The 24,473-nt window shown below is 47.5% G+C and overlaps 1 protein-coding gene across 6 annotated transcripts in view; it reads left to right on the top strand.

Moving 5' to 3' along the window:
* Positions 1–24,473, top strand: part of TICAM2 (TIR domain containing adaptor molecule 2) — a 248,995-nt gene that overhangs the window by 209,960 nt on the left and 14,562 nt on the right. The window contains exon 3 of one of the 6 annotated variants that reach the window (XR_011280314.1): positions 12,313–15,918. The exons of the other annotated variants lie outside the window; for them this stretch is intronic. The gene's annotated coding sequence lies outside the window, so the exon portion shown is untranslated. Of the gene's footprint in view, positions 1–12,312; positions 15,919–24,473 lie in introns of those variants that run through there. 6 annotated transcript variants of the gene reach the window in all.

The following is a 24,473-nucleotide window of genomic DNA, read 5'->3' as shown; positions in this document are numbered from 1 at the left end:
AATCATGGCCGTCGCACACAAGTGCCTCTCATGCACTGCCCCACCCTACATTTCTGACAAAATTACTCCAGTCACCTCCATCAGACCCATTTGAGAGCACCACTCCAACAAGATATACATCCCCACCTTCAAAAGAGCCAAAGCGGGTGGATCCAGCTTCCAACATTTGGCACCCAAAAATTGGAATGCCGTGCCCGCATCACTCAAAGTATACTGTCTTCCGTAAAGCCCTCAAGACCAGACTCTTCAACTAATCATCGTTCGCTCAGATACCTGTCACTCTGCTTGTACCACAGTTCCTTTTAGCTCTATATATCTCCTGTCGGCTGATCAGGTCCCCCTGTAACCAACTGACCCATAATGCCTCTTACAATACCTTGGTCAATGTTTTTGTTATTTTGCTCTCTGCCTCTCCTCCCTTCTCTGTAATTCTTCTCCAATGTATAAACCTCTCATACAAGTTCCACTGTAACCAAGGAACTCCTGGCCAACCCCACAATGTAACCTGTTACTTCCTCTGTATATATTTGTCTGTAATGTCATACTCTGTACTCTCATCGCAACTAAGTAAGCCTACGGTAACAGTGCCACGATGCCCAAGGGCTGATGTGCGCTATATAAATTTAAATAAATAAAACTGGAGGTCGTTGCCTCAGACAGACCTTGAAAGACACGTGGAGAAGGACAGATCCCACAAGTGAAGATTAAAATCTGTTTCAAGGACCCCAGACACCCTCCCGGGTAAACGGCAGAGTTGGGGAGGCAAGGCCAAGCCTGTGGTACTAACCTTGACTCGAAAATCGGAAAAAGTAAAACAAATTGCACACAGCCGGAGAGTTGGCAAGCGACCTGAGAGAGACCGGTGTGTGTTAAAGTGAATGAAGTAGCAAAATCATATCACAAGTGAAGGCTGCATGCATGTGGATGAGACTCGAAGAAAGGCAGACCTGTGAATGAACTTTAAAGTAAATGCAGCTGCGGGATCAGCAATACTAAGTAACAGAGTGGTCTGGTGAAAGGAAGAAGCCCATTCGCAAGTCTCTGTGAAAGGTACATTGTTTGAAGCTATAGTGATCGTTGAGTCGAGGTGGTCCTGTGGTGGCCTGTAAAGAAAGTCACGCACATTCGAAGGACTTTGACATCCAAAAGTTGTCCAAGCCCGACTGAGGGAGACCTGAAGTATAATAAGCTTGGGGAAGGGAGCCCCCTTGCAAGTTTGTGTTGAACTTTATCGTGAGAGATCTGAGCCAAGCAGAGGGTCACCTTTTGTAAACGTTTTGGTTGAAACATTAATTTTGAAGCCAGCGAAAGAGACCAGGCGGGCCTCAATCCACAGTGTTAAACCGTGTATTGTGTTGGAAACCGAGCCAGAGTGCGTCATCCTGCCTACAAGGATCGCCTTACTTCGATTGGTGTAATGTGCGGAGGAGAGCTGGTTCAGTCGCATTATCATTTGAACACCGATTTTTCCTTTTGCATACTTTTCTTATTTTTTTACCCTTTTTGCACAAAAGATATGGCAGGCATTAGGTTTTGTTAGCATAGGCCATTTTGATTTGACGGACACCACTAGGACTGTTTTGTTTATCGTTTGATGGTCGAGACTACTCCCATCTTAGTTATAGGGCAAAATAGGAGTTTCTCCAACTCCAACATTTTCAATAAAGGTTTTACAAATTGTATCCATTGTGTCAGTGCCAATACTTGTGATACCATGCCTTCCCTACACCTATCTCTTGTACAAAAAAAGTGTATAAAGGAGAAATGTATGTAAAAGGAAAGATCAGTATTCAAATTAATTAAATGTCATTGAACCAGCTCTCCTCCCCGTGTTAGACCCCACGGAGTAAGGCTTTCCCTGTAGGCAAAATGACACACTCTGGCTCGACTTCCAACACAAAACAGTTCCAGAATGTGGATCACGGCCTGTCTGGCCCTCCACATTTTAAGTCTCTTATCGACTTCCAAAAATAATGTTTCAACCAGAAAGTTCACAAAGGTCCCCCTCTGTCTGGCTCTGAACTTTCACCACACAGTTCTCTTAGGTTCCCCTCTGCCAGGCTCAGAACTCTCACGATAAAGTTCAAAACAAACTTGCAAAGGGGTGCTCCCTTCCCCAAGCTTACTTCCCTTCGGGTCTCCCTCTGTCGGGCTCGGAACACTTTCGGATGTTGAAGGCTTTCGAATGTGCGTAGCTACCTTTTCAAACCACTGCAGGACCACTTAAACCGAAAATGTATAGTTTAACTTTTACTTTCCCCTTTCTAGGAGTTAAACATTTCCATATCACTTTTGCTAAATATTTGCTTTCTCGTTTCGAACAATGTACTTTTCACAGAGACTTTCGAGTGGGCTATTTCCTTTCGCCGGAACACTCCGTTACTTAGTATCGCTGAACTCTCAGCTGCCTTTCACTTCAAAGTTCATTCACAGGTCTGCCTTTCCTCGCATCTCGTTCACACGCGTGCAGCCTTCACTCAAGATAAAAATGTTGCTATTTCAACTTTAACACACACCGGTCTTTTATGTTGCTTGCCAACTCACTGCCTGTGCGTGTTTCTTCTTTGCTTTACGATTTCCAATTCACGAGTCAAGGTTAGTACCACAGGCTTGGCCTCACCTCCCCAACTCTGCCGTTCACCCAGCAGGGTCGTTGGTGTCCTTGAAACATAATGCATTTTAACTTGCCGGGTCCTGCCTTCTCCACATGTCTCTCGCAGCCTGTCAAGAGGCAGCAACCTCCAGTAGGGAACTCTGGGGTGTTCTGACCCACTGCTCTCGCCCCTTGGTCTGTCGCTCTGCTCCAGTAGGTTTCCGTTCATCCTGGTAGCCCTGCTCGTTCTCGTAGGCCGCCTTGCTAAGAGTATGTCTTTGGGTTCTGCCTTTTATTCGTGTGAGGAGAGCTAATTCGTATCGGGTGTATGTACTTAGAATTAAGTGCCTAATCCGATCAGCGGGACATTGCCAGTATGCTGTTCCTCGGCCCAGTGTTTATATGAAAAAGGGGGGAGAGTTGGGACCTCTGAGCATCCTAAAATAAAGGATGGGTTGGATAAACAAAATGGGTGGGAATACTGCATGTCACTCCCACTCCCGAAGACCCCTCACCCAGGTGATCCTCCCGCACTGGTCCACCCCCAGGGTATGGATCCAAAGGTGATGGCTGTGCCCTGGCCACCTGAGAGAGTTCCCTTGGGGGGACTAGCGGATGGGACAACCTCTGCTTTCTTACATTAAGCGGACCTCATCTGGTGAACCTTCATGAGTAACTCTGCAAAGGAGGACTGGACTGTCGATTTAAGGTCCTTACCCGTGACCACCTCCGGGACATTGTGAGATGTATGTTTGAATGATGTGACCTATTCTCAAGGTCTTCGCAATGAAGTTCCAGGTTATGCGAAATCCAAGCTAGTTGTTCCACTGCTACCCAGAATACTGGTTACTGTAAGTTTGTAATGCTGTGTATTGTAATTATGTAACATGCTGTATATTCAAGTAAAAGCGCCCAGATACCCTTGGGTTAGGCGCAATATATAAGTAAATAAACTAAACTAGCTTCATCAGTTTTCCTGGAGTCTTGGGCTAGTTCTTGGAGGGCCCGTTCATTCGTGTCTATGCGTTCCCCCTATTTTGAGAGCTCCCCTTTGATCTCCTGCACTGCTCCCTTGAAATCGGCCCTCAAGGATTAAAAATGTTCTTGAAATGATCCTGTGATCCATGTCTGGAGGTCCGCTAAGCACTGCACCAGATCTTCCTTGTTGACTGCCAGGGGGCTCGACTGTGGCGCGGTTCCGCCTCCTCCCAAGTCCTTATCCGGGGCTGGGGTAGGCTTTAGGGCCTTCTTCTTGTCCAGTTGCCAACACCTTTTTAGTGAGCCCTCTGCCCCTTGAGAGGCCGAAGCTGGGTGGTCTGCAGTCTCCTTGGTCCTTTACCTGCCCTTGTTTTTCGACATGTGACCCCCATGTTCTCCTCCCTCTTTGCTGCCTGGACGATGCTCTCCTTGATGCAGGGACTCACACCTCCTCCAATCACAGTGGCCTGCCCCTTCTTGCACTGACCTGCCCTCCCGGGCTGGCCCTGGATCTCGTTGCTACTGTGCAGTCCCTATGATGAGCTGCGGTCACTGCTCAGCTTGTGCCCCTCCCTTCTCCACCTGTGGGGCTAGTGTCTTCTCTCTATTCTCTGTGCCCCAATCCCCTTGGAGAGTTCCACACTGACTGGGAGCCAAGCTGCCTGCACAGGCCCAGGCTCCTTCACTGATGCTGCTGAGGCCAAAGAGCACCGCAATCTCAGATGTGTAATAGCCTGGGTCCCCCCGCTGCTCTTCACCTTTCCGGGACAGCTCCTCGGAGCTGGTGCCCTCTCTGCTTCCTCCGGGGGGGGGGGAGGGGGATCACCGTGTTGGCCTGTGGGCAGGGGAGCAGTCCTAACAAGCATTTCCATGTTGTCTCGCACATTGTGAAGTCCTTAATGTTGCTGCAATTCTTTCTCCCCCCAGGACTCGTTCTGATGATCTTTGAGTAGGGGAGCCACCACTGCAAGCATTACAGCGTTGGCCTGCACGTTGTGAAGTCCTGTCTGCAATTTATATCCGCGTATGCCTGTGTGTAGTATTTATGCAGTGTTTCCTTTGTTTTGCCTCTGCCTTAGTTTTACGGCTTCTTGCAATGCACGTTATAGATGGCCCATGACCCAGTGGGCATTGTTGGTCCAGTGGGGTAGGCCAATGCCCCCCGCCAATTTCGATGTATCCCCAGCCGTAGTCCGCCCCCACTGCTGGTTCGGGGGGCAGGACTGCCACCGAGCTCCTCACACTCCGAGAGGAACTTGCTTGACTCCGTACCATTCTGCAGGCTTCCCCAACCCCCCCCCCCTAGCGGTCTCGCTCCTCCTTCACGCTCCACCTGGCCCCCTGCCAGATCCCCGCTTTGCACCATGCCGCTCCACTTCCCCCTACAGTGGGGGCGGGAACTGACTGGTTAGGGCTCCGGGTCGGGCTGCATCATGTCCCAAGTCCTCTCCGGCCTTGCTCCTCCTCAGATGCTGCCGCGCCCCAGCACTGCCAAGCGGGTCAGCCACCACCTACTCCTCGCTGCTGTTGCTGCGTGAGGGGGACATCTACACTCCCTGTGTGGCTGCTTGCGGGGGGGCAACTCTGTTAAGCCTCTATTTTTGCCACCTTCAGCCTGGGTCAGGGACGAGCTGTGCCTAGCACATCCACCCACAACAAGCCACCATCTTGGAATCCATACGCCCATCTCGAACAAACTTTGTGTTGATTTTATCTGCATCATCAAAGAAGAGACAACATTTGTGAACTTAGCGACGGTTCTGGTAAGGTGCTGTGTGGCTATGTGCTGGGAGGGTAAAATGGCACCAAGAGGGGATCTATGGTTGAAAGCCTTCATTCACTGCTATGATCAATCAATAACATATGCTGCATTATTGCCATCGGCTAGTAGACTGAAAGACATTTGGGCTCGATTGAGGGCATTTTTTGGCCATGGTGGATGTCGCGATGTTGGAGATCCAGAATTACAGTAGATATCACACAATCAGGATTATTGTTTATGGGAGATTAAAGATGTCACCTGTTAAAAGTATTATTATTTGTCATGATGAATTCTATCACCCTTCGGATTTCAAAGAATTCTATCACCTTTTGATAACTACAACAGCTAGTACATATAGTCTTGATCGTGTTGTCAATCTGGAAAAATGAATACCCTTCATTTGAATGATAGACGTAACTTGATGGCCGTGGGCCAACCGTCTTATGCACCAAATTATAGAAATATAAACTGCTATGCTTGACCGACGAGCGGCCATTTTAAATGTAGCAAGAATCGCCATTTTGCTTGTTAACCATTGCTCATTGCTTTCTGTCTAAAAACTGCTTTGCAGCTTGCAATTCTTGCAAATTCTGCTTACTCTGCTCAACTGTTAACATTGTTGTCTGAATATGAAAGGACAAGGTCGCGGGACTGAAGAGTTTGCTGAAACTCCTCATGAGTAGCCCAGAGAGGAATGCCCACGCTCCCTCTCTGTAGCCTTGGGAGGAAGCTGCAGGGCATTTAATCACTTCACAGCTGCGAGCCAGTCTCGTACGATGGTAGAATATGTTAGAATAATACAGTTAAAGGCTTGAATTATGCTTCTCTTACGGCCCCCTTCGCAAAACCCTTTAGAACGTGTCGGCTCCCAGGACACGAATAGTACCTCATAGATAGCAAAGCTTGGAATGTGGCTCTTCCCCCCGTGTACAGATTGATTCCAAGAACAGAACCACCGTGTTCTAAAAGATGCCTCCGCACTTTCTAAATTGCACATTGTTACTAGAATAGACATCGAAAGCATTATAATCGTCATACTCGTCGGATAGGTCCATCGCCATCCCGAGTTCAACTGATCTTAATACAGAGGGGTGTTGAACATGACTTTGCTGATTGTATGATATGCATTTTGTATATATGTAACTGATGTACGTAATTCGCTCTCTTGCGTCCCTGGAGGTCTAGGAAACTCACGTCGCGGGGCGTGAGATCAGAATTGGCCAATTGATACTATCTTTTGCTTGCAATAAACCCTAGCATTGGGAATTTGAAACCTCGTGTCTGGTGCATCTTTTCGTATATGGTCATTGCCTTGTTTCCATAGCACGAGGGACCCCTAGGGGCCCCTTTCAAGATGGCGCCCGAATAGGGACCCTCCCCCACTTGCCCCATCGTATACGTTGTAACGGAGTAAAGGCGGAAGAACGGCGAGGACGGGACAGTCGAGCCGGGATCAAGAAGTGTACGGGGTGCCCTGTAGAAGAGAGGAGAGATTCCTTCCGTAGATCTGCACACATCTGATCCCTGATCGACGTACCGGACCAGAGGGCAAAGGAGGCGAGGGTCCCGAGACGAGGCAGAAGCCAGAGAAGCGCAGACACGACGTGGGGAGAGGTTGCGTTAGAACAAGCGACTTGTTTTATCAGATGAGTCATTCCCCGATTCAAAGAGAAACCTGATTTTTGGTAGAGTGTTGATTTTGCAAACTTAAACGTCCAGGTAAAAGTGGCTAACCAAAGGGGAAGGTTAAAGAAACATGCTTGGAGTACTGTCCACTTTAGCGGTGCTTTTCAGCTGCGGTAGACAGTCCTTGGAATATGGCCAAGGTGCACCGCCTGGGGGAACGCCGGCTTATGATATGTATGCGAAATATGGTGTGGGTGCGATAATATTTTGTAAAATTTGGCATAGGCAAACTAGAAAGCAACCCGACCATCAGTGGCCGATTAATGGTAGGTTTGAGATGGGGAGGATAGATAACCTAGAGAGGGTGCTGATTAGAAAGAAAGCGCGACCTGCAGCTTTTGAGACCGTCAAAGATTGGAGGAGGGAAGCGATGCTCCGACTAAGGAGTAGAGAGAAGCATGCGCGTAGGCATAAAACGAAGTTTGAGATAGCAGAAGAGAAGGAAGAGGAGGAGTGGACTGAGAGTCTAAGACGGGAAGGGAGACGGAACCAGATGAACATAGACAGAATATACCCGCAGCGGGAATTACACATAGCAGATGAATTAATGGAACATTTGTTAACTAACATGGGTCGAGGCCCAAAACCAGAATCGAAACCAAACACGCCAGCAGTGACTGCGCGGGCCCAACCAATAGCTCTCATACCCCCTCCCGCAGCCTGAGCACTTCCCCTCACGCAAGCGTTAACCCAAGCCCCGCCCACAGCATGAGCACTCCCACAAGCGCAGACCGCAGACACACAATTTCCCAGCACCCAGCAAGGCCCTTCACAGATGCCACCTGTGTCACTTGTCCCATCCGCACCTCCCGCTCTAGAGACAGATTCAGCACCATCCGCCCCTCCCGAAGTCGAGATTGAGACTGGGGAGGCGAGAGGCGGGGCTGAAGGAACAGGATTTGGACGGGTAACTCGAAGCGCAATCAGCAAAGCGAGAAAGATTGAATTACGGCAAGAGGAAGAAATGTACATAGAAGGAAATGATGAGACGGCAGCATTGGCCTCATTGTATGGGTACCGAAGAAGAGACGAGAGACAGGTAGTGTTGTAATGCATGGGGGAAATTCTGGTGGGAGAATGGAAAAAGATACTTGGGAATTTAACGCCACAGCGGTTGTTAGATTTGAATAAGTTAGCACGCAGAGAGCAAAGAGATGAGAATGTAAGAAAACATGTGCACAAACTGATTGAAGTAAAAAATGAAATGGAAGACAGATATGCTGAAATGTTTGCTACACCTGAGTATAGTAGAGAGTTTATTAAGAAAGGTAGGAAGGAGGCGTCAAGGTTGAGTATAAAAAAATCATGGCCGAGAGTTTTTCCAGGTGGTACAAAGCATTTGCCGGTACCAGGACAGATAGGCGATAAACAAAGATTGCAGGTATGGGTAGGGGAAACAATGCGATGGATGTCGAACAAAAGAACGTCAGTAAAAGAAGTAAGTGAGATATGTAATGGGTACCCATTGGAGATGAGAAAGGAAGCGATGCAAACGATAGTAGGGGTGTTACTGCAGCAGGTCATTGGATACAATAGAGGTAGAGGTAATGCACAAGGCCGGGGAAATTTGAATAATATGCATGGGGTGTCATTGGGATTAAATCAATGTGCGTACTGTAAGGAGGAAGGACACTGGCGAGCGCAATGCCCGCACCTACAGAATAGAGGTGGGTTTGGTCAGAGAAGGCCTCATAGAGGACATCAGGGGTCGAACGGCCCAAGCAGAAGTAACATGCAGCAGCAGGGATATACCAATGGAGGTACTCAAACCCAATCATATGGCCAAAACCAAGCACAACGGAACCAGACATTGAACCAAAGTGTTTCAAACCAAAATCAGGGCGGGCAGGGCCAACAGAGAAATGATCAGAGTGGAGGACATCGAGGGGGAAATGGGAATATTTTTGATACACAACCAAACACGTATTATAGCAGTAGCGGTGACTACACATCGGACGATGTGTTATTTTCGTGATGGGACAGCCCACGACAGGGGTCGGAACCAGTGTCTATTCCCTTGAATCAGAGAGGACCCTACGTAGAAATGAGAGTCGGGAATAAGGAGCACCGTTTCCTTGTAGATACAGGGGCACAGAAGTGTTCGATAGACCACCACTTGGTTCCAGAGATACCACTGTCGGGGCAGAAGAATGTTTCTGTAGGGTTCGCAGGTACACCAGTAATTAACCCCATCTCCGAAGCTGTCCCAATTACAATAGGACCATTTATGGAGCAGTGTCCATTTCTTTTGACAGATAATTGTGGTGAGAACTTGCTAGGATTAAATTTGTTGAGGAAATTGGGGGCAGTCATACATTGTACGGCAGACGGGATGTTCCTCACGGTGTGGCCTCACGATGCACCAGTGACGGAATTCATGTCAAAAGAGTTGCCAGAAGAGTTAAGTGGAGTACCAACCTGTCTGTGGGCAATGCATGATAATGATGTAGGATGCTTGAAAATAGAGCCAGCAAAAATAACTCTGAAAGAAGGTGTAACACTACCACAAATTCCCCAGTATAGAATTTCTGTTGAAGGTGAGAAGGGATTGAAAAGCGTTGTTACTGACCTGGTGAGATTGGGGGTGGTTGAGGAAATTGCAGGGAGCACGTGCAACAGCCCGATTCTTCCAATTTACAAGAAAGGAGGCAATGAAGTACACTATCGTTTCATAATTGATCTGCGCGCATTAAACAAAGTGGCAGACCCACAATTCCCTTTGGTCCCAGATGTCACAACAATACTGACAATGATACCGGCCACTGCAGAATACTTTAGTGTAGTTGATCTGAAGAACGCGTTCTTTAGCATTCCAGTGGATAAAAGCAGTAGATATCTGTTCGCGTTCACTCTAGGAGGTCGATCATTCACATTCACACGCATTCCACAAGGATACACAGAAAGCCCGAGCATTTACAGCAGAGTGCTAAAAGAGCAGCTAGACATGCTAGAACTACCCGAAGGTTGCGTACTCTTGCAGTACATAGATGACTTGTTATTAGCTGCTGACACGAAAGAGATCTGCAAAGAAAGTACTGTATTACTCTTGACACATTTAGCGACCCATGGTCATAAGGCAAGTTTGAAGAAATTACAGTATAATCAAAAGGAGGTGTCTTATTTGGGATACCTACTTTCGAAAGAAGGGAGAAGATTAACACCAGAACGCATAGAAAGTATTTCTAGTATGCCTATTCCAAAAACTCAAAAAGGAGTGAGAGCTGTAATAGGCATGGCCTCTTATTGTCGGCCGTGGATCAGTAATTTCGCGTTGATTGTGAGGCCGATGATAAAGTTGACTAAAAAGGATGCAGAGATGCCTTTGCAGTGGGATGAGGAATGTCAGAAAGCGTTTGAGCAATTGAAAGCTGCATTGTGTGTTGCGCCAGTTTTCGGCACTCCCAACTATAAAAAGATCTTCAGACTATTTGTGAGTGAGAGTGAAGGATGTGCATTGGCGGTTTTGACACAGGAACAGGATGGAAGAAATAGGCCGTGCAGCGATTTTTCTTGCGCGTTGGACCCTGTAGCGCGCGCACTACCACGATGTTTGCGATCCGTCGCAGCGGCTGCTGCGTCAGTAAAACAAACGGAAGGAATGGTATTGGGGCACACTTTAATTCTGATGGTTCCACATACTATAGACGTTCTATTAAATAGGACGCAGACGCAACACCTCACCTCAGCTAGACTGACAAGATATGAGCTCATCTTGTTTGCACCCCACATCCAAATTATGAGGTGTAGCGCATTGAATCCTGCAGAATTAATGCCACTGCCCATAGCAGAAATTGGTGACAACGAATCACCACCCCATGATTGTTTAATGATCACTGAAGAAGAAACAAAGGGAAGGATTGATTTGAGCGATATCCCACAAAAAGAGCCAGATGGGGAGTTATTTTGCGATGGCTCTTGTTTTAAATTACCTGATGGCACATCAACGGCTGCATATGCAATTACTACCCTAAAGAGAGTTGTAGAGAGCAGAAGGATCCCCTACAATTCGGCACAAGCCGCAGAAATAATAGCACTGACCCGAGCCTGTGAACTCTCTGAGAATCTGAACGTAAATATTTATACTGACAGCCAGTACGCCTTTGGCGTGGTTCACAATTTTGGCCGACTTTGGGCTGTGAGGGGTTTCTTGACATCACATGGAGCCAGGATTCAGCATGGCCCTTTGATTGTGCGATTGTTGTCTGCGCTCACGTTTCCAAAGCGCCTAGCTATAGTAAATTGCGAGGCGCATAGGAAAGTAACATGCAGAGTGGGAGAGGGAAACGCGTTTGCAGACAGGATTGCGAAGCAAACAGCCACAGATTTGGGGAATAAAATGATGACAGTACAGACTGAGGAAGTACCTTGTATGATAGAGAATGGAGTTGCCACAGTCAAAGAAATGCAGGCTGAGGCCACGACCAAAGAGATTCAGGGGTGGGCTAAGGGCTCTGCTGAGTTAGATTTGGAAGGATGTTGGGTGGACAAGGAAACAAAGAACTGGATGTTGCCAAATTGTTACGTAACTGCAATCGTTATAATGGCGCATAGCCCTACCCACATTTGCGCAAAGAAAATGGTACAGCATTTATCCACAGTATGGAAGAATGAGCACATAAAAAAGAATGCAGAAAGGCTAGTGCAGAATTGTATCACGTGCCTGCAACACAATGTAGGAAAGGGATCCGTGACTCCAGCAGGTAGTTTCGGCCCACCCTCTATGCCGTTTGAGGTGGTCCATTTTGATTTCATAGAAATGGAAAGGTGCCAGAACTACAAGTACGTGTTAGTGGTAATCTGTGCATTCAGCAAGTGGGTGGAGGCATATCCTTTAAAAGACTGTACTGCCATGTCCACAGCAAAAGTAATGCTGAAGGATTATTTCTCCCGGTTTGGGTTGCCTCGTGTCCTGTGGTCAGACAACGGCCCCCACTTTGTGGGCGCAGTAGTGCTACAAATCTGTGCAGGTCTACAAATAGAGAAGCGATTCCACAGTTCCAGGCATCCCAGTTCTGCCGGGCTTGTGGAGAGACACAACGGAATCCTGAAGTCAAAGATAGCGAAAATTTGCACTGGGAGCAAGTTGAGTTGGGTGGATGCATTGCCCCTAGCGCTGTTGTGTATGCGCATGTCTGTGCAGGCTAAGACTGGGCTCTCCCCTTATGAGATTATAATGGGGAGACCAGCAAATGTATGGTGCGCACCGCAGCCCAGAAAATTATGTGAGGTCGAGCATCCTATGTTAAGCACTTACTGTGGACTTTTAATACAAAAGTTGCGTTTGATTCATCAGCAGGTGCAGGAGGCGTTGCCGATGCGATATACAGGACCGGGGCACTCACTGGAGCTTTGAACGGAAGACAGCATTAGCACCCAGGTGGCGCGGCCCCTATCAAGTACTTTTGGCAACACAGACGGCCATCCGAGTGGACGGACGCAAGGCATGGATCCATGCTACCCATGCCAAAAGGTTCCCAGCGTCACTGAAAACTTTGCCTGATCCAGACGACGAGAAAAAGACAACGGTCTCGGAAACTAAAGAAACTGTTGCCAGTCCAGGGCCACAGCATAAGCGCAAACGAGAAGTGAAACTCGAAACAGAGCCTGAGGAGGCTGCCAGTAAGGGGGAAGGGTGAAAAGTGCCTCAACGTTGCTCAGCGGAAACAACATCACTGCCGAATGACACAAACCCTGCATTGCAAACACGAGCAGAAACAACGCGTGCACCCCTTTGGCACCCACCAGTTCTTGCAAATGCACCAAAGCCAGAGAAAGAAACTACATCATTGCCACGACGCCCATCGCTGCCCATCATTGTGCCACAGGCTGACACTGAGCCTGATACTGGAAATGCAAGGGCACTATTCACGGATCATACAATAGCAGGAGTGAATCGATATAATCTGCAGCCTCGACAGGCAAAGTGATCCACAGATCTTTGGTGCTTTTCTTTTTGGCCTTTGGTTCTACTCACGGACGGAGTAGGAACCAGGGGCGTAGAGGAGAGAAGTGTGAGAATTGTGCAAGTCGGACAATTCAAAACTCACGACTCCTCGGTGCGCTTATAAAGTACATGTGTCCTAAGCCAGAGCGGGACAAGCTGGATGCACATAGCACTCTATCAATAAAGAACTGTTCAGAAATCGTCTGAGCATTGGGAGAAAGAACAACTAATCTTGCTCGGGAGTGGATAAATGATCCAGGCTGTGAAAAGACTGGCAGAATTGAACTGTGACATTTTTCGTTGAACTTTTCTGGCATCAAGAACGAGAGACATTCACGACGAACTTCGCCAGCAAGAAGAAGGACGATGAAGAACAAGTCAAGACCGGTTTCAGCCTCCTCCTGCACCCCTGCTAAAAAAATAATAGATTTAGAGACTGTAAATTTAGAGAAAAGGCATGGTAAAAGGAATAAGGTACTGATTTGGACATTGGTCCTATGTTTCTTAAGTAAGATAGTACCAACAATAACAGCTGTTACACTATGGTTCCTGGAGTACGTACACCCATTAGAAACACTTTTGCCAAAAACAGCTACTGAAAGCCCGGTTCATGTAATCGCTGGTACTTTGCCCCCAATGGAAGAAAGACATAGAGAAGGTTACGGCAACAATACATTGTTGCTCATCGTGAACATGACCCATGCGGTGTTAAAGAAAAAAGATTGCTGGGTTTGCGCCCATTTACCACAGCACGGTGGGAAAGGGATAGGCTGGTATGCACAACCATTGCCATTGATTTATTCCTGTGAAGTAACGTTAAGTGCAATGTTCTTTGGGAAATGGAACAAGAGTAATACGGGTCAGCTAGATGAGACCAATATGAATGAATTTGAGGAAGTAATCATGAGACCTGTGGGTTGTTCCATATTCCAAAAAGCTTGCGTGTTTGCACTAGAACCCATGAGAAAGAATACACGAAAAATAACAAGACTAGATAGATTACATAGGCAGAATAGACCAACCCCGCCAGCAGAAAGAACATCAGTAATGACATTTCGGATGAGGGATAAATGGAACAAAGATGCTGTGCCCCCTACCTATGCAGTGGATCACAGCCCCAAAACTGCTCCCCTATGTCTACAGAAAAAGGGTTCCTATAAAGTAGGAACGTTTAGCAACTGCCTGAACAGTGTTTTTAAAACATGAAATAGAACTTGTGTACGTGGGAGACCCTGTTTATTTTATATGTGGAGAAAAAGCATATCCATGGTTACCTAGGAACTGGGGAGGTACATGCTACCTAGGTCTACTGTTTCCAGGAGTGTTCCTCTTGGAGACAGCAGAAGTAGCCAGACGAACAAAAGGTAGAACTCGAAGGAGTAGTGAGGATGGAATGATAGCAATGGATATAGCCAAATCATTTATACCGTTCTTGTCCCAAATAGAAAATTCTTACAATATAAGAAAACTGTCTGGAATATTACAAAAAACAATAGATTCCACAACGGATATTTTATTGAATATGACGTTAGAAGAAAAAGGAATAAGACTGATGGCACTTCAAAACAGGATGGCTCTCGATATAATATTAGTTGACCGTGGGGGAGTTTGCAAGCTCGTAAAAACTGCATGCTGTGTGTATATAGATGACTACTCCCCTACGATATTTAAAGCGATCCGGAAATTACATGTCATAAGTTCCACACACTCTACTGAAGCAGGGGGTTGGGGGATAGAATCCTGGTTATGGGGATTATTGCGGTCTTGGGGATGGAAGTTAATTTCGATACTAATGATGGTACTCGGGATATTCATAACATGCTGCTGTTCCATACAATGCTTACCAATAATATGCACTGAAATAACTGATGGATGTACTAAGGGATGTATGCACATGGTGTTGAGAGGAAAACAAACGCATGGCCGGAATAACAGAGACACTGAGGAAACAAAAATAGTAAAACAATTCATGGCGATAGACATTAATGATGGAGATGATTCAGATGCAGAGACTCCTCCTCAGAAGAGGAGGATACAATGAATAAATAAGACGTTTGGCACACGGCCAAAAGGAGGGTTTATCAATCTGGAAAAATGAACACCCTTCATTTGAATGATAGACGTAACTTGATGGCCGTGGGCCAACCGTCTTATGCACCAAATTATAGAAATATAAACTGCTATGCTTGACCGACGAGCAGCCATTTTAAATGTAGCAAGAATCGCCATTTTGCTTGTTAACCATTGCTCATTGCTTTCTGTCTAAAAACTGCTTTGCAGCTTGCAATTCTTGCGAATTCTGCTTACTCTGCTCAACTGTTAAGATTGTTGTCTGAATATGAAAGGACAAGGTCGCGGGACTGAAGAGTTTGCTGAAACTCCTCATGAGTAGCCCAGAGGGGAATGCCCACGCTCCCTCTCTGTAGCCTTGGGAGGAAGCTGCAGGGCATTTAATCACTTCACAGCTGCCAGCCAGTCTCGTACGATGGTAGAATATGTTAGAATAATACAGTTAAAGGCTTGAATTATGCTTCCCTTATGGCCCACCTTCGCAAAACCCTTTAGAACGTGTCGGCTCCCAGGACACGAATAGTACCTCATAGATAGCAAAGCTTGGAATGTGGCTCTTCCCCCGTGTACAGATTGATTCCAAGAACAGAACCACTGTGTTCTAAAAGATGCCTCCGCACTTTCTAAATTGCACATTGTTACTAGAATAGACATCGAAAGCATTATAATCGTCATACTCGTCGGATATGTCCATCGTCATCCCGAGTTCAAAGGAACTTAATACAGAGGGGTGTTGAACATGACTTTGCTGATTGTATGATATGCATTTTGTATATATGTAACTGATGTACGTAATTCGCTCTCTTGCGTCCCTCGAGGTCTAGGAAACTCACGTCACTGGGCGTGAGATAAGAATTGGCCAATTGATACTATCTTTTGCTTGCAATAAACCCTAGCATTGGGAATTTGAAACCTTGTGTCTGGCGCATCTTTTCGTGTATGGTCATTGCCTTGTTTCCATAGCACGAGGGACCCCTAGGGGCCCCTTTCAGTGTTCAATGCTGACCTCTGACTCTTGTATTTTTCACTTATATTGTTGTTTTAAGTTGGTATGGATGACAAAATGTGAAGTGATTGAAAAACACCCAACCGTCAAGCAGCCCTCTGACGCTAGGGCCCAACCACCCCCAGCCCCCTATTTCTGTAAAGCACCATTTCATTGCCACTGTTACTTTAAGAAATGGCGACTCAGAGCTGTCCTCCGGTAATAGAGTACACTGCATGAAGAATGATGCCCTGCATTGGACTCAAACCAAAATCTGGGGCCATCCACAGATTCTTGATTGACCTTGTTCCATGGCTCACGCAGGCCTTAGGCATTCATAAAACTCCCTGGCATGGCCCACAGAGCGAGTTCCTGAAAGACCACAGATGGCACAGACGGTGCCAGCATATCTATCGCTTTGAGTGAAGCATTCAGGAGGGAAGCAGAAGAGATTAAACGCGTCACCAGCGATTGATGATATTTTCGAATACAGCCCCCTGCAGACAGTGACAAGAGTATACATGAATTCCAAGATGGCAGACAAGCCATTTAAAGATTTTGTCTGCCTCCCCAGTCAATTAGTGAGCCCAGATGAACTCCTTGACCACAGCCAATCCCGCTCCCTCAGCAATTCTCCCTCACTGCTGCAGACCCTAACAGGGAGCCCAGCCCTGGGGATGGTCTATAAGGCTAAATAAGCAGTGGCTTTCAATTAGACAGTGTGGGTGTTTGATGAAGGAGCTACTGAGCAAGGAGGGATGTGTCTGGAGAGGATGAAAAGGTGTGTGGAAGGAGAGCGGACCCTGGAGAGGGGGGTTGGCTTGGAAAGTGGGAGGAGTTTTGGACAGAGAAGAAGTTAGGAGAGGACATTGGAGACTGAGGGGAAGGGGTAAAAGGAGTTAGGCAAGTGGTTAAAGAACACCAGGAAGAAGTAGGATGGTGGATACCCAGAGAAGGTGGGAGAAAGCATTAGGGAGAAAATTGATGAGAATCAGGAAGAGGTGATAGACAAGGAGGTTAGCTTAGACTAGGAGGAGGTGGAAGAAAAAGGATGAGGTTGTTGAACATCAGGTGTAGGTTGTAGAAAAGGTGGTCAGGAGGAGATGGAAGAAGAAATTGAGGAGGAATTTGGCTAAATTTAGGTGGTGGTAGGAGGAAGTAAGAAGGAAATGCCCGAAGGAGTTTAGAAGGAGGTTGGTGAAGATCAGCTGGTAGTGGTAAGAAAAAACCAGGAGGAGTTAGGAGACAGAAAGCACAGAATGATTTGAAGAGGCCAACTATGGCCCATGCCGAGGGTAGGGTGAATACCCCACTACAAAGCAGTTGGACACAAGGCAGGAAGAAGCACAATAGTATGGCACAGCTTAGAGTAGGACCAGCACCACAATGGAGATTAAGGAGGGGAGACCCTCAGACATTGGGAAATTGGAGACCCTTTTATGGGTAAGGGAGAAAGACTAGACTAGTACAGGCTCATTCACTCTACCTAATACTCCCTGGGAAGCTCCTCTTGACTATGAAAGCATCACCTCATTCTCTGTCTACGAGAATACTGCAACACCAAGGCACAAACTAGAAACTAAAGCGAGAGATAGATAGACAGCTAGCTAGATGGATAGAGAGAGAGGGCAGTACCACTTACACCTGAGGCATGAGGACAGAGAAGCAGCATGAGGGAAACCCTCAAGACTGAGAGTGGCAAGTGTGTGCATCTGGAACTTAGAGGTTGGTAGAAAGAAGATGGGTATGAGAAATCCTAAAGCTTGGCTTAACGTGGCCAAGAAGGCTATTAAGTGAGAACAGAGTAAACGTCGGAACTCGTTCCCTATTTAAGACCCGTTTTCTGGTTACTTCAGGCAGTGTTCAAACTTAAAGTCTTGAGTTGGCTCTTTGCAACCCTTCAGCATTTTTGTTATTTTGGCCAACATGTTAATAAAGGGTTGGTTCTCAGGTATTTATTCTCTGTCTAATTTCTGATCCCTGTAACCCTCATGACAAGACTTAATAAGGAAGCAGAGATAACTTTAAGCACAGCAAACGCTCTTTCATTCCCATTATAGTTTACCAAAGACCGTTGGTCCTAATGTATTGACCTCAGAGTTTTATAAAGATTTGTCCCCTCTTTTAGATCCAGAATTATTGTATTGTTGAAAAAAGCTGCTTTGTAAACTACCAAAAAAGCCCAGAACTTTGCAGCGCACATGGTGTGATATCATTTATCAATATAGGTGTGAACATTTTCACAAAGTTGGTTGCCAATAGAACAATGTCCGAAATGAGTTTTCTAATAAATCTGGATCAGGCCTTTTTTATGCAAGGCAGACGGTTCCTAACCTACAATGCTTGTTCTGGGTTCTTTTGCAGCTTAATACACGCTTGCAGGCAGGCAGAGTAGTATTGGTCAATTTGACTGTCTTCTGGATCTACCTTTTCACAGTGATTAGTAAAATTGGCTTGGGTCTTCTCTACTCCATTTGGTTTGATTACTTTACACTGGTCCCTATGCCAGAATGTGCACAGTCTCCCTCTTATTTGAGAGGTTCTTATGCAGACTTGCGACCCTTCGGGGATGCCTGATATGCCCATTTATTTGCTATAGCTATTGAGTCACTAATGATGGTAGCCTAGTTCTTGGTGGTCTAATGGCTGTCATCTCTGTATGCGATGATGATGTTCTCCTGTATCAGAAACCCAAATGTCAACATTTCCCAAAAGTCAATCAAGCCAAATCCACTCTCTTCCCCATGAATGAGAACAAGTCTCTGAATAGTGATTTCAATTACTATAATTAGGCTTAAGAAACAATAATTTGACATTGTTGCATACACAGTCAAGGCCCATAAGCGTAGCCAGGAGTGTCTAACAAGTGGGGCCTAAAGCTAAGGTAGTTGGGCCTACTGCAGTGACATTAACACCTGTAAATGCCCACATCATAACTGGGCATTTACATATTTTGGGTGGGCCTTGCCCACTCGGCCCTGCCCAGTTACGCCGCTGTCAAGGCCTGTCTAAAATTTGTTATATATGTATTTTCGTTTTTATAGTGAGAATGATTGATCATGTTGGACAACCAGTTCACAACTGACGGTGACGAGATTACTTTCTAGACAAAGAGGCTGTGGTAGCTCATTACATTTCTTGGTGGTCTTATAGAGAATGATCTCCCACCCATCCTTGCCTTTGTGAAATTAGCGATTGTGCGCAGCCAACTATGAGAAGGTCTTAGTTGTGTAGTTGGACAGTAAAGCTGCAATGTTGATGTAAGGGCTGATGTTCTAGCACTGCAGATGGTCTTGTGGACACCAACCTTTTTCTAACTGGTAGCCAATGCAACTAAGCCATCTCAGGAGAAATATGATCACATTTCTTAACCGCAAGGAACAAGTTGGCAGCAGCTTTTTGATCTCTTAATAGTCAAACCATTACTTTCTCGGGTAGATTCTATTTAAAAAATCTAGCACAGAAGATAGCAATGCATTCACAACTGCAATTTTATGTTTAAATGGTAAAAGGCGAAGTAAATGTTTCAACTTCAGCAGGTGTAAAAAACACTGATGATGATTGAGGGCAAAGAACAGTTCTGAGTCCATCATCATACCACCTTTTCTCACCACTAGTGCGGGGGTGGGGTAAATGACAAAGGTTTGCAGCAAGATTTGAGAATTTCATGGATTCTATAGTGTGTGGACAGTAGGTAATCCTGTTTTATAAGGATTAATCATTTTCTTTTTTTTTTAAAATATGTTTATTTTAAACCAAGGCAGAGTGTCAACAATACAACATAAACAAGCTTTGTACATAAGTCCAAATGCAACAAAAATCCCTCTAGAGGTGTCTTTCAGTAGCTTATGCTCTGCCTCCATTCCAGTTGTCTCCCCCTCAGGAAGCGTCCCCGTCTCCCAGCGTCCACCGGATGTTGGTAGGCTTATAAGTCAGTGCTGGGAATTGTAGATCATATTCCAGTATTGGGGCCCAAATGTTCTGAAAGCGATGGAGGAACCCGACCTTTGCCACTGTTACCTTCTCCGCGATCAGGATGTCCCATATTTTCCACCACCACTGGGACATGAAGAGGCCCTCTGGGGCCTTCCAGGAATGGGCTATCACTATTTTCCCGGCCAGGAGGCATTGAGTTAGTAGTTTGGCTCGGCTTCCGGAGCACGTGTAGGTCTCGGGACCGGGACCCCCAGAAGGATGGGTCCAGGCTCCAGGGGGAGGGCTGTTTGAGTGATCTGTTCAATGGTGGTTAGGCATGACTTCCAGAATTTTTGAATTTTTGGACATGTCCACCACATGGGAAAGAAGGAGCCCGGTCTGCCACACCCCTTCCAGCAGGTGTGGTCAAGAGAGTGGTTCATGTGATGAAGCCTGAGAGGGGAATAATACCAGCGCAGCAGCACTTTGTATGCGCACTCTCTGTTGGTAAAACAGGTGGAGGATGTATATACTCTGGTCCAAATGTCCACCCAAGTTTGGTCCTCGATCGAGTGTCCCAAATCCGCTTCCCAATGGGCCATGCATCAGGTTTTTGAAATGAGAAAGTCCCCTAGGAATCGCCTGTATAGAGTGGAGATCCTGCCCCGAATTGGGAGGTCCTTGAGGGTTGGCTCGAGAGGGGTCAGAGGGCGTGTGGCTGCTTGTAGAGTTTGTGGGTGAGAGCACCAGTGCCGAAGCTGAATGTATGTGAATCTGTCCCTTTCCTGGAGCTGGAACTTCTCCTTGCATTGTGCAAACGTGCAATGAAGATCTCCCACATACAGCTGATCTAGGGTCTCAAGGCCTCCTGCAATCCAGTTCTGGAAGTTCCGGGGGTTCGTTTCGGGTGAGAAGGTCGGGTTATGGAAGATCGGAGATGGGAGACTCAGACCCCTCAGGATTCCCTTATGTTTTAGCGCCCAGTCCCAGGCGTTCAGGGTGTGTTTGGTCGCCAGCAGGAGTCCCTCCCAGTGCTCCCTGAGAGAGGGTGGTATGTGTGGAAGGAACTGCAGGGAGAGTGGTAGCCGTGATTGTTCCAATTCTACCCATCTGGGGCGATCAGTGGATATTTGCCAGGCGCGGATGTGTGCCAGTTGTGCTGCCACCCTGTAGTATCGCAGGTGGGGGACCCCTAGTCCGCCCATTCTTGAGTTGCCTAGCATTGTTTTTGAGGGGATCCTGGCCTTCTTCCCCCTCCAGATGAATTGGAGCATTTTCTTCTGTAGGTCGCGGAGTGCAGGGGCAGGGATCGCAACAGGGAGGGAGGAGCAGGCATAGAGAAACCTTGGGAGTAGGTTCATTTTACAGGCCGTTATGTGATTTCCTGAGTCGCCGAGCGTTTCAAGTCGCCTTCCAGTTCTTTAAAGAGCAGGGGAAAGTTAGTTTGGTAGGTATCCTTCGGATTCGCAGGTATGTAGACACCCAGGTAGGGAATCGCCCTTGCCTTCCATGTTTAGCTTTGGTCAAAAGCTGTGCTGTGTGTTCGGCGTAGGGGGCCTCTAGTTTCTTCCTGGTGATACGGATGGCACGCTGTATCTTGGGGGACCAGCCCTTGACTTTGTGGGCTTCCTCTGCTGTTTAAGTTCTTCTTCAAGGGCCAGACGGGCCTGTCGTCTGTTTCGATGGAATGCTACCCCTTGTGCGATCAACTCCCCTCTGATCACTGCTTTCAGGGCATCCCATGTGTTTGCCAGGGAGGTGTCTTCAGCCGGATTTTCCCTGAGGAAGTTTGTGATTCTTGTAGCGATCTTGTCCCGTAGTGACATTTCATTGAGGATCGGATCATAGAGAGTCCATCTGCGTGGAGCATTAGGCTTGGGTTCATGTGCCCGGATCTCAAGGCTTACCGGGGCATGATCAGACAGGATCCGTGCTCCGATAGACACTTCATTGGCGTAGGCGCAAGCATCTGGGAGGGACGTCAAGAGGAGATCAATCCTCGAAAAAGTCTGATGCACATAAGAATAGAAGGAGTAATCTTTTTCGGCGGGGTGAAGTACTCGCCACGAGTCCATTACTTCCAGGGATCTAAACAGGCGCAGGAGACTGAGTGCCTGAGTGAAGTCTCCGGGGGTGGGAGAATGAGATTGGTCTTTTGTGGGGTCTGGTACTCCGTTGAAGTCTCCCCCAATTATAACTTGGCCCTCTGTGACGGGAGCGAGGGAGGAACCCAACGAGTCGTAGAAAGTTGCTTGCCTGGAGTTAGGGGCATATACTGATACAAAAGTTTAGAGGTCTCCCAGCAGTAAGCATTTGACTGCCACAAATCGCCCGTCCGGGCAAGTTTTTGATTCCAGGACCTGGGGGTTCAAGCCCCTCCTGAAAATAATTGCTGTGCCCCCCTTTTTAGAGCCGCATAAGGCGAAAAGCTGAAGTGGGTAGAGTTGGGAGCGAAGGCGCCCGAAGTCTGCTGGAAGTAGGTGGGTTTCCTGAAGCAGGGCCACTGCTGCATCTTCATCTTGCAGCTTTTTTAGTATCGACTTCCGTTTGGCGGAGGAGTTTAGTCCATTGAAGTTGAGGGTAAGAAATTTCAAGGTCTGGTGCTCCTGGGCCAGGTCCCCCCTCGTTGCTGCATCTGGAAGGGGGGGGGCTGAGGGCTGAGGGGAGTGAGCTAACCACCATCTTGAGGAAAGGCTATGAATGTGTTACTCTGCTCTTGGGGTTTTGAAACAATCCCCCAACGGGGTCGTGTAACTTTAACCGGTGGGGGGGGCCGACATTATGGGTATGGCCGTTTCCCCTGGTCAACAGGGCCACTTGAGAAATTAGGTTGGTTTTCCAAGGACTTATAGGTGGTATGTACCTTGGAAACGAGAATGAGCCGCGAGTGGGGCCTGCTGCATTGATTATGAACGTTCTTAGCTTGGGTCAGGGTCAGTGAAGTTTCTTTGGGTTTGGGCTAGGGGGTCTACGGAGACACAGGGACAAAAGCTGCCGGTTGCGGTCCAGCCCTAGCCTACCTTCTTCTGTTGCTTCTTGGCTTTGACCAGGAGGATCGTCCGGGTTTCGGGAGGGAGGCAGCTCTCACGTCTGGGGCAACCTCAGGGCTTGGCGAGGTAGATTCTTCGGGCGAAGATGGATGCATGATTTTGTTAGCATCCATGAGGTGGCTGATTTTGCGCAGAGTGTCGTTATATGAGAACTGCAGGGTGGTCAGGAATAACCATCGATATCGAATTTGATGTTCCTGCAAGAAGAGGGTCAGAGGCTGCAGAGCTTTCCTCTCCTGAAGTGTAAGCAGTGAGAGTTCCTGATAGATCTGGAGAGATTAACCCTGGAAAGAGAGCTCATCTTGAGAGCGGCTGATTGCTGATATGGCCTCCTTTGTGATGAAGAAATGTACTCTAGTTATGACGTCGGGGGGGAGGTCTGACTCAACACCCCGACGTGGGTGCAATCTTTGAGTGCGGTCCAAGAGGAGTTGGGATTTGTCCAGTAGTGGGAGGAGGGATTGGAAGAAGTCCCCCTCATATTCCACCAGGTTTTTGTCCGGGACAGAGGTTGGGATCCCCTGAATTCGAGGGTTGTTGCGCCGGGCCCTGTTTTCAAGATCCTCTGGTTTGAAATCAAGGATTTTGCATCTGTCCTGCAGGGTTCTAATCGAGCGTTGGACTTCCCCCAGTGTGGTAGCATGGTCCAGGGACCGGTCGTCCACCTCCCCCAGCCTCTGTTCCATCAGTCACTCTTTGATCGGTCTGTTCCAGCTTGGTAGTGTGCTCTGTCATGCAAGATCTAAATTCAGACTTGATATCGGCCATAAAAGCCTGTATGTCCTCTTTGGTGGCAAGGGCTTCTTTCTCCTCTTGGTATTTCTGTGGGGTAAGCTTGGGGGGGTCGTGCTTCTTCACCTTGTCGGTCGACGTAAACATAGTGGTGATGTCTGAGTTTTTGCTAGCTTTTAGTTGCTCTGCCATTGCGCCAAGTGGGATTTTAAGGCAGGTGGGCCAGTAATCACTCGGGAAGATAAAGTGGGGGAGACTGTCGATTGAGGCCAGGACATACAGGTTATTTAGGGGGGCTCTCACTTCCTTGATTAATCCCCACGGGGGATGAGGTTTCTGTAGCTTGAGGCCTCACAGAGCGAAGTGCAGAGGGGTTTTGGCTCTCCCAGTGCAGCGTGAGATTGTAGTGTTGTCTCTGGCTTCCAAATGCAGGGTTAGGGGGAGGAGAGTCGCAGAGTGGGCCGGGGCACCCCAGGAAAGAAGTGGAGGAGGTCGAGCGAAGCCAAACAGTCACAGGTGCATTCCCATGCAATGCGGCCTCCGGGCAGAGTGTGGGCGCCAAGTTCTAGGTGTACGATGGTTGCCGTAAGGGTCCTTTACAGAGACCCTATCTTGTGGTAGTTCACGTGAGGCTGGAGGAGCTCGAGGGTCTGGATGCCCTGTATGGAAGCTGGGGTCCGTTGCAGCCTTGAGCCGGTGCTGGGTAGTAGTCGTGGTGGAGAAATGCTGGTTAGAACAGTTGTGCGGTTGCCAGGGGC

The sequence above is a fragment of the Ambystoma mexicanum genome, chromosome 6p (genome assembly GCF_040938575.1).
Source record: "Ambystoma mexicanum isolate Mex_15411 chromosome 6p, UKY_AmexF1_1, whole genome shotgun sequence".
Taxonomy (NCBI): domain Eukaryota; kingdom Metazoa; phylum Chordata; class Amphibia; order Caudata; family Ambystomatidae; genus Ambystoma; species Ambystoma mexicanum.
This window is presented reverse-complemented; position numbering and strand designations above follow the sequence as displayed.